Source organism: Mus caroli, chromosome 16, assembly GCF_900094665.2.
Source record: "Mus caroli chromosome 16, CAROLI_EIJ_v1.1, whole genome shotgun sequence".
In the NCBI taxonomy this organism is placed as follows: domain Eukaryota; kingdom Metazoa; phylum Chordata; class Mammalia; order Rodentia; family Muridae; genus Mus; species Mus caroli.
This window is the reverse complement of record NC_034585.1, coordinates 54,254,680-54,264,348: the sequence shown is the minus strand read 5'-3', so window position 1 is coordinate 54,264,348 and position 9,669 is coordinate 54,254,680. Positions and strand designations below refer to the sequence as shown.

General features: G+C 40.0%; 1 pseudogene; it reads left to right on the top strand.

Moving 5' to 3' along the window:
• Positions 1-7,470: 7,470 nt before the first annotated feature.
• Positions 7,471-8,263, top strand: LOC110312098 (annotated as a pseudogene).
• The last annotated feature ends 1,406 nt before the right edge of the window (positions 8,264-9,669 follow it).

Sequence of the window (9,669 nt, the reverse complement as noted above, 5' to 3'; positions counted from 1 at the left end):
TATATTTATATTTATATTTATATTTATATTTATATTTATATTTATATTTATATTTATATTTATATTTATATTTATATTTATATTTATATTTATATAGGTCCTACTTACCCTCTCACCAGACCTCTCAAACACATACTCCTTCCATTTCATCCTCTTTTGCCTCCTCTGTTTCTTCTTCTTCCTTCTCCTTCTTTATAACACACTGAGCATAACTACTGCCACTTGCCTGAGCATAGACAACCTATCAGTGACCACACCCCCAAAGAAGAATGGCTGTCCCTCTCTCTGCAGCCATCATTTGCAAATACCTCCTCATCTAGGACTCCAGCCTTGTGATAACCTCCCCTTCCAGGCATCCATGATGGAATTAGACTGACTTGATTTTGTACCAATCTTATTTAGGTGACCATAGCTGCTGTCCATTTTATTTCTTTAGCACTGAGTTTAGTATGAAACATAAACCTCTTGGAAGTAAGAAACAATCTAACTATAGTTATCAGACATTTATATTAGAGTAAGGATGAAAGATACCCAAGGAAAGTCTTAAAAAAGAAATATATATATGGTATGGGGCTTGGGAGATGGCTCAGGTGTTAGAGGCACTTGGGTGCTCTTCGAGAGAATCCAGGGTCAATTTTCAATACTCAGATGGTGGCTTAAAATAGTCTGTAACTCCAGATTCAGAGGATTCAACACCCTCTTCTGGCCTCCACAGGTAATAGTACAAAATGTAGTACAAAATACAAAATAGTAAAAAATGTAGTCCAGATCCACATGTAGTACAAAAACACACATGCAGACAAAACAGCCATCCATGTAAAATAAAATAAAAATACATTTTTGTTAAAATACCAAAGATGTAAAAGACCAGCTTTAGATTGATCAGGGCTTAAAACACAAAATAAATAAAATCAAGGGTAGCTAGCAAGTTAGCTCAGGGAAAAGACACTCACTGCCAAACCTGATGACTTGTGTCTGGCCCCAGGGATGGAAGAGAGCCTTCTCCCTCAAGCTGTCCTCTGACCTTCATTCTCCTGGAGTAAATGAAATGTTTTTAAGGTATAGAGATACGGTTCATCTCTGACGTGGCTCAACATGAGCTGATCTTGACTGTAACTGGTAACTGTTAATCTGTGGAAAACAAGACACACACCCAGAAACTTGAACATACTGAGGTGTTCAAGGGTTCTTTATGGATTTCAAACACAGCTTCCTAAGAGTGGAGACTCTAGTCACCAAAAGCTTAGGAAGCACAGACACACAGACACACACACACACACACACACACACACACACACACAGACACACACACACACACACACACCAAGTCGATGCTCCACAAGTCATCTGATGAGTTACAATGGCAACACTTTGCTGACCTTGGTATGTTATGCAACCACATGGAACTGAGACCTGGGACACTGGGGTTCACTGCTCAATACCTGTTTCTTAATACATCAGCTTTGTTAAATAGGGGAGATACTGCATGAACAAAAGTAGGAAAATCTTCATTAAAATAAAACTATTTCTCTTTTCATTCTTGAACTCCTGGAACCTACACTTCACTATGGTGTGCTGAGCCAACAGGCAAAACAGCAGTCCACATTTCACAGACTGACTTGAATTTGAGACAGGATGGTAGAGTCTATGGACAATTCGGAAGCCTCCCCAGCAGCAGTATCCTGACATTTCTCTCTAATCCCTTTCATCCCTGTCTAATCCATGAAAGGACTTCTGCTTTAATACTGGATATCCAAACTCTTTGCAAACTTCAAAGGACTGAAGACTTATTAGCTTCTTAGAGCAGAGCCAAACCAGCCAGGTGAAGAACATTCTCTTTTCAGGACACTTTCCTTCACAAACCCTGACAACAGTAGTTAATAGACCACCAAAAAACTCCCTGACCTTCAAGCTTCCCTTTGAAAGAAAATATCACATACTTGGAAAATAAAGTCTCAGGTTCTGAAACAATTTTGTTTAAGAAAATAACAATTTTTTTGTTTGTCTTTACGTAAATAGTATTGTGACTAATTAAGGGGGAAATTAGATGCCAGGTCACATGAAAAGACAAGACCTGTTTCCATGACATCTTTGCATTCATGGGAAGCTAGCTGATGGTCCGCTGCCTGTGTGGTGTGCAGCTCAGCTTTGCCGACTGGGACTCATTAGCCAGGGTTACAAAAATGTAACCAATGCTTTTTCCAGATATTCCACCGCAAACCAAGTACCACAGTGTCTGACCCCTGCCTTGAAGGCCTGGGTCTGAGCCCTCACACTGCTCCCTCCAGCTCAGCCTACAGCATGGGATTTTCATTAGATAGGTTTCCTTACACCAAGCTAATCCTGCAGAGTATAAATGGTCCTCTTTGGAGAGGTGGACAGGGAGGCGAACACACTAATAAATGGCTGCTCTTTAACCATTTCCATGATTTTTAGTGTTTCATAAATAACTTCTTGTTCTCCTCTTGTTTTTCCTAAGGATAAACCAGCACTTATTCCAAAGGGTTTGGGGAACTAGCTAAACACTGGCAATACTTGTTTCTTCATGGGCGTTTGTTCCTGTTTTGTGACTTAGGAGGCTTATTCAAAGCAATGCTAAGCAGAAGTCCTCATGCCCAGTGAGGCCCAGGATAATGAGATGTGAGGGACAGACACTGAGGCTGAGTGAAAACAAACGTCATGTGCAGCCCAAGGCTATATCTAAATTTCACAATTCTGGAAGCAGAATGCAGGCATCTAAGAGCCAACTGTGCAAACAAGGCACCCTGGCACTGTCCTTCCAGACCCTCTGTTTGTCAGGCAAGAGTGGATTTGGCCATCTCTGTGTTTTTCTTTTCTGTTAAGATCTACAGGAGTCCCTTGCCTCATGTCTACTTGTCAGATCAAACAGTCCTTTGGGAAGAACTGAGAGCACAGCTGATGGTACAGATGTACTTCCAGTAAGTCCTACCCAGCCCTCCTCCATCCCCTGTGAATCCTTTCAGTGCAAATGGGAAGTATAAGGGATCATTCAAAGGGAGGTAAGAAAGGAAGAAGCAGGGAGGAGGGGGGGGAGGGGAAGAGTGAACTAAGTCTTTAATGACTTAGCTCTTCTGTGTACCCTAGAAGCGAGGATGGTAAGACTTTAGAGGAGTCATATGCACCTGATTTTTAGCCACTTCAATTCAAAGAGAAATTTGTGGGACAGAAATAGTCTCCTTTGATGATACCCCAAGATGGAAAGGCCCATAAATGGGACCAAGTCCCATGTTTGACTCCATGAAAAGTGACAAGTCCTTGCCTAAGAGACACTACTGCATGAGAGTAATCTCAAGGACAGATTAACTGAGGACCTAGAAGCTTCTCCAAGGAGATAGGTTGGAGGAGGGGAACTAAGCCACTGAGCTGGGCAGCCCTAATCCTCTCTCTAGCCGAGCCTCTCTTCAAACACCCCCATCTTCCCTTAGTAATGAGACCCCCACCCCCCAGATTTAGAGGTTCTGAGATTTTGTGGTGAACTTTCTGATTGACAATCCAAGGGCAGCCTTTTGCAGAGAGCCCTGAACTCCCTCAATAGCAATGTCCTAAGGACAAATGAAGGAAAACAACCTTGAAAATAGCTGGGTTTTGCTTTTTAAAACAACGCTTCAGCCTGAAGTGCAGCTATATTTTAATATCTAAATACATGAAATAGATAATCAAAAGTCCTTATTACTAGGCTGCCAGAAACCTTGAAGAAACTCAAATACTGAGTGACCTTTAGAGGAAAACCCAAGGGCCGCTTAAATATGCCTCATTTTTCTGAACCGCAGCATAGCTGATGGCTGATGTATCCTCCAAACTGCATATTTATACTCCTGTCTGCTAGTTGAATAGGTGGCTGGGTTCTTGTTTTGTTTTGCTTTATCCAAGTGGAATGCATTTCTCTAGGAGCACATCGTATCTTAGACCTGGGTCTGGAGGGAGGCCAAGGAATGTAAGATCAGAGAGTGCCTGAAGTTACCAGATAATGGCCAGCAGGCAATGAAGCTTTTGTCTCTGCAAAATAAAGAATTGGACCCGATGAGCTCTAAGAGTCTTCCAGCTTGAACATTCCATATGCACCAACAAACAAGAAAAATCTGATCCCGACTGGGTGGTTTTTAAAACCTCACAAATCTCTAAAGCATCAGGAAAGTGTGGTCGTACCAGACATATTTCACTTATGTGCATTTCATCATTGCTGAGCACTTTCCAAGCGGGAACATGGGGCTGGGGTTCAAGGACGTGGGAAAAGTAGTCATGGAAATAAAAAATCTGGCCATTGGGTTACACTAAATGTATGGCAGAAACGGTCACGATGTGAGCTGTTCTCTTCTCAACAGGTAACTGTAAGTCTGCAATGTCAATGTGTTGGAGAGCTACATGGGGGGAGAGAAGGCATTGGGTGGGAGCTGACTGGCGAAAGAGATGAGAATTATCAGACTGCACAATGGACTGAATGCTCATGTCCTGACCCCAGATTCATACACTGAAATTCTCTCTGCCAGGATGATGGAATTAGGAGGGAAGGCCTTTTAGGGGTTGGTTAAGCTGTTCAGATAAAGACTTTATGAATGGGGTTGGTTCTCCTCCCCAAGAGAGATCTCTAGTGTAAAGCAGGCCCTCACCACATATCAGATCTGTTTGATTTTTGTTTATATTGTTGTGGGTTTGTTTTACATGGATACATATGTGTGTAGTATGTCTCTGTGTGTGTCTGTTTATGCTTATGAATGGTTACATCTACCTATTGTATATACTATAGCTTCCCCTTGATCTAATGTCATTTAGATTGAATTATAGCTTTTTGAGCTTGGTTTATCTCACTAGCATAATACATATGAAGCTCATTTATCCTTTCTCATGTATCAGTAGCTTTCTATTTTACAGAGCTGTGCATTGTTCTAGTATACAGTTATTCTACATTTGATAGACACTTGTACGGCTTCTTGTTGCAACTTCAAATAAACCTTCTATGAAATTGTTGTTTAGGCTTTTCTATGAATGTAAGTTTCCATTTCCCAAAGGAAATTCTTAGAGTGGATGCTAGATTTAGAGACTAAGAAACTGCCAAATTGTTTTCCAAAGTGGCTGATCCCTTCAGTAATCCCACGATCAATATTATGAAAATCTTCTCCATGTTTGGTGGAGCCCATTTTCTACCTTAAGCATGGCATCTATGTCTGCTTTGGTGATTTCATAAGAACTTCACTTGCCTTTCATAATGGTTGGTGATGCTGAATGTCATGTTATATGCTCAGTATCAGATTTCATTGGTGAAGTGTTCAGGTCTTTTACCTATTTCAAAAACCAGATTTCCTATTAAATATTGCCTTTTTTATTCTTCTGTCTTCTGAATCTAATTCCCTTATAATATGCTTGATGTTAAAATTTTTTTTTTCACAGATGGTCTTTCTCTTTTCGTAACAGTGAATGCAGAGCTGTAGGACCCCTGTAAAGTCAACGGCAGAAGAAAAACAATAGAAAACACAGTCGGTAAAAGTCCATAATCCTTATTTGATCTCCTTGTATATTGCTGAACTTGTTCCCAGAAATGAATACTGTACTAAAGACATTAATAAGAAGTGAATAAATACTAAAGGAAGGCTTTCTGACCACTGACCATGCTCTATGGCTAACCAGGGGGAATCCTCCCTCTTCCTCCTGTGGCTGAAACATAAATGTAAGGTAGGTTTTCGAGGAAATGGGAAAACATAGGATAACTGAATGTTCACAGAGACCTCTATTCTATGTCTTTCATGTACGTGGAGAAGACTTGGAAATAGCATCCCTCAAAGGATAAAAGTATACAGCTGTGCTTGCCAGAACTGGTCAATACTCTGAGGAGAGTCGACAGTTCTATGCGGAATTATCATGAAATCACTAACAGATGATATAAGGAGGATATCCTTTCCCTGGTTTCATAGACCTAGAAAATGTAGGAGACACAAAACATGGGATGCTTGCATCTTGCAATCTCTCTAAAGAACTGAACCAAAGATGTAAAGTAATGGAGCAAAAGGACCACTCACTTAGCTTCATTTTTAATTCTTTATAATTACAAGTGGATTATTTGAAACCTGGAAAGAAGTTGTTTTAATTCTCTCACAGCAAATAATTTTCATCAATAATTCTGGAAGAGAATGATACAAAACTACACAGATGAATTGGAAATAATTATGAATGTTTAGAATCCACTAAAGACATACAACATATCTCCAAACAAGGCTGAATAATAAGGGGAGAATTGAAGTAGATAATTAGAATTCCTTCACTGAAGTCCAAAATCGTTTTGAGCTCTGTGTAACAGAGGGCAGGAAATAAAAGTGTTAAAGTATGACTTACAGTTTAAGTCAAACTATGGTTGTTTTAAGTCAATAATGAAATTTACTGCCTAATATTCCTAATATGCAATCTTGAGCCATGTTGGTGAAAATTTGTCATTTTATAGTAAATAAGGACAGCTTTATTAGACTGCACCTAGAGTTCTGTGTCTAATTTAAGGTACATCAGTCTAGAAAAAAAATCCAGACTAAGTAAGTTATAAAAGGAGGATTTAGTCATATATTGTAAACTATGACCAGAGAAAAATCATGAAGAACTGACCTAGGAGGAAAGAGAGACTTTGAAAGCCTATAGTTGTTGGCATAAAATGATGAAAACCTTTTGAGCAAAAGGTAATTAGATGTCACTATTGGTTTTCAACACCAGCTTGCCACAACTTAGGATCACCACAGAGAGTCTCAGTTGAGTAATTGTCTAGATTAAGTTGACCTATGAGCATGTCTGTGATTATCTTGATTGTTAATTTGCTCAGGCCATGCCATTCCCTAGGCAGAGCATCCTAAACCATGAGAGATGGGAAAATGTTAGAAGAAAGGATCAAGTGGGCAGCACAGTATGCTCATACGTCTCTGCTCTTGCCTGGAATTGTGATGTGAGCACTTGTATAAGCTATCTCATTGACCTCCTCTCAATGATGGGCTTAAATCTGAAACTGTAGGCTCAACAACAAATCTGTATCACTCTTTTGTTGCCTAATGGTCAGAGATCACAGTAACACAAATGAAACCAGAACCAGGCCTGTTTCCTGTAACTTCCAAAGGGTTAGAAGATAACTCCAGAAAGAAGATCAAGAAAAGGAAGGAACTAGAAGGGTAGAATTCTAACACATTTGGTCTAATATGAAATATGTTATTTGAAATAAGTTAATAATTGTGAGAGTGAATTTCGACCGGCAATTTGATTAGATTTGCAATTATCTGGTAATCTGACCGTCTTCCTCAGCCTATTGTTGTCAAGATACCCTGACCACAATGGACCGGATGCTCAAACTGTGAATCAAAATAATGCCTGTTTCCCTTAAGTTGCTTTGATTAGGTATTTTGTCACAGGAGTGAAAATAAGTAACAAATGCAGGAATCCTCCTTTTAGAGAGTTTTGAGGAGCTCTCTCCAGAAGCCAAGCAAGATGCCGAAAGAAAAGAAGGCCAAAGGGAAGAAGATGGCCCTGGGCCCCTGCCGTTGTCAAGAAACAGGAGGCCAAAAAGGTGGTCCACCCATTGCTTGAGAAAATGCCCAAGAACTTCAGCATTGGGCAGGACACCCAGCCCAAAAGAGATCTAACACACTTTGTCAAATGGCTCTGCTACATCAGGCTGCAGAGGCAAAGAGCCATTCTCTATAAGCGACTCAAAGTAACCTTCTGCCATTAACCAGTTCACCCAAGCCCTGGACAGGCAAGCAGCTACCCAGTTGATTAAGCTTGCCCACAAGTACAGGCCAGAAACAAAGCAAGAGAAGAAGCAAAGGCTACTGGCCCGTGTTGAGAAGAAAGCTGCTGGCAAAGGGGACAACCCAACTAAGAAACCATTTGTCCTTCGAGCAGGAATCAATACACCACCAACTGAGCCTTAAGAAGGCTCAGCTGGTGGTGATTGCCCATGATGTAGACCCCATCGAGCTGGTGGTTTTCCTGCCTGCCCTGGGTTGAAAGATGGGGTGCCCTACTGCATCATCAAGGGTAAGGCCAGGCTGGGGTGCCTGGTCCACAGGAAGACGTGCACCACTGTTGCCTTCATACAGTTTAACTTGGAAGACAAGGGTGCTCTGGCTAAGCTGGTGGAAGCTATTAGGACCAATTACAATGACAGAACAAGATCAGTTGCCACTGGGGAGGCAACGTCCTGGGTCCTAAATCTGTGGCTCACATTGCCAAGCTGGAAAAGGCAAAGACTAAAGAACTTGCCACTACACTGGGTTAAATGTACACTAAGTTTTCTGTATATAAATATAATTTACCAAATTTGTAAAAAAAAAAAAATAAAGTTTTGAGGGAAAAAAACAAACAGAATTCATCTCTTGGAGAACAGATAGATAAAGGGCAGGTTTAAGTGCAATGAGTAGAAGAAGAAAGAAAGCAGACAGTTGGGTTCAACCTGGTGCATGTGGGAGTCCAGGGTCATGTGGAACTCATTTGAGCTCTCACTTTTCTGTAACGTGGGAGGGGAAAGAACAAAATTAACAAATATGTGGAGGGAAATGAGACCCACAACTACAAAAGAGAATTTGGAGTCCATTTGGAAATTTTTCCAAGAAGTTGCATTTCGATAGTTTGAGTTGTTTTTGAATTTTGTGTCAAACTGAAAATTAGATTTTACAACTTTATGAGTTGGAGAGATATTAAAATTTTTGACATTGTTCTGTCCACTTAACATTCATAGGAAATCATGAGCATGTGAAATGAGAGCAAGAAAAACAATGTTAAATTTAAAGCAAGAATTTACTCTTAGTTACAGGAGAGTCTGTCTAGGGGGTTAGTGAAACCGTGTGAATTAAAATGAAATGAATTGTGAAAGGGAGGGTCGATACCGAATAGCTATGCTCAATATTGATCAGTGTAGGGAGGAAAATCATACAAAATTAAAACAGACTATAATTGTCCTATTGTCTTAATAGTTTGTAAATAATACATGGTTCTCGACTAGAAAGAGAAATAAATACATAATGCTACAGATAATCAACAAAGGATGTATGGAACTCAGTGGTAGGAAAACGAAAACATTAAAACCTTGACAGTAGTAATTAATTGCATGTGTTAGCTGTAGGTTCTTCTGGTAATATCGGTCTTCTCTGGGAACACAGAGACTAGTTGACTTTAAAAAAAAATAGGAAGCTAAAATGTTCATGTTCTCTGGGGGTAGAAAATGACAATACCAGAAACAAAAAGAAGAAAGGCACACATTAAACAAATTCTTTTCAGACTTTCTCCATGATACTTGGATATACAGCCCGACATCATTTCACACGGTATGTTGTTGGTTGATATAACAGACACATATATGTGCATATGTGCATATACACACTGAATCCATGTATGTGTACATGTAAGGACAACTGCAAGAAATCAATCTGATAGTGGGATGGAAACTTCATCTCCACTTTCTAGCTTCCACGGTGCTGAAAACTGGTATGCATTTTCACAGGGTAGAAAAGTAATTGACAATCTTGCCCACTTATGAATCCTACAAATGATGATAATGACTGGCTACAATAGCTGCATGAATGTCATAGAAGTAACCAACTATTTTCTAATTGAATTTAAGACCCACTCCATAATACAGAACTCGTGTCTAAAACTGGTAACTAGACCAAGGACTGATGACAGGCC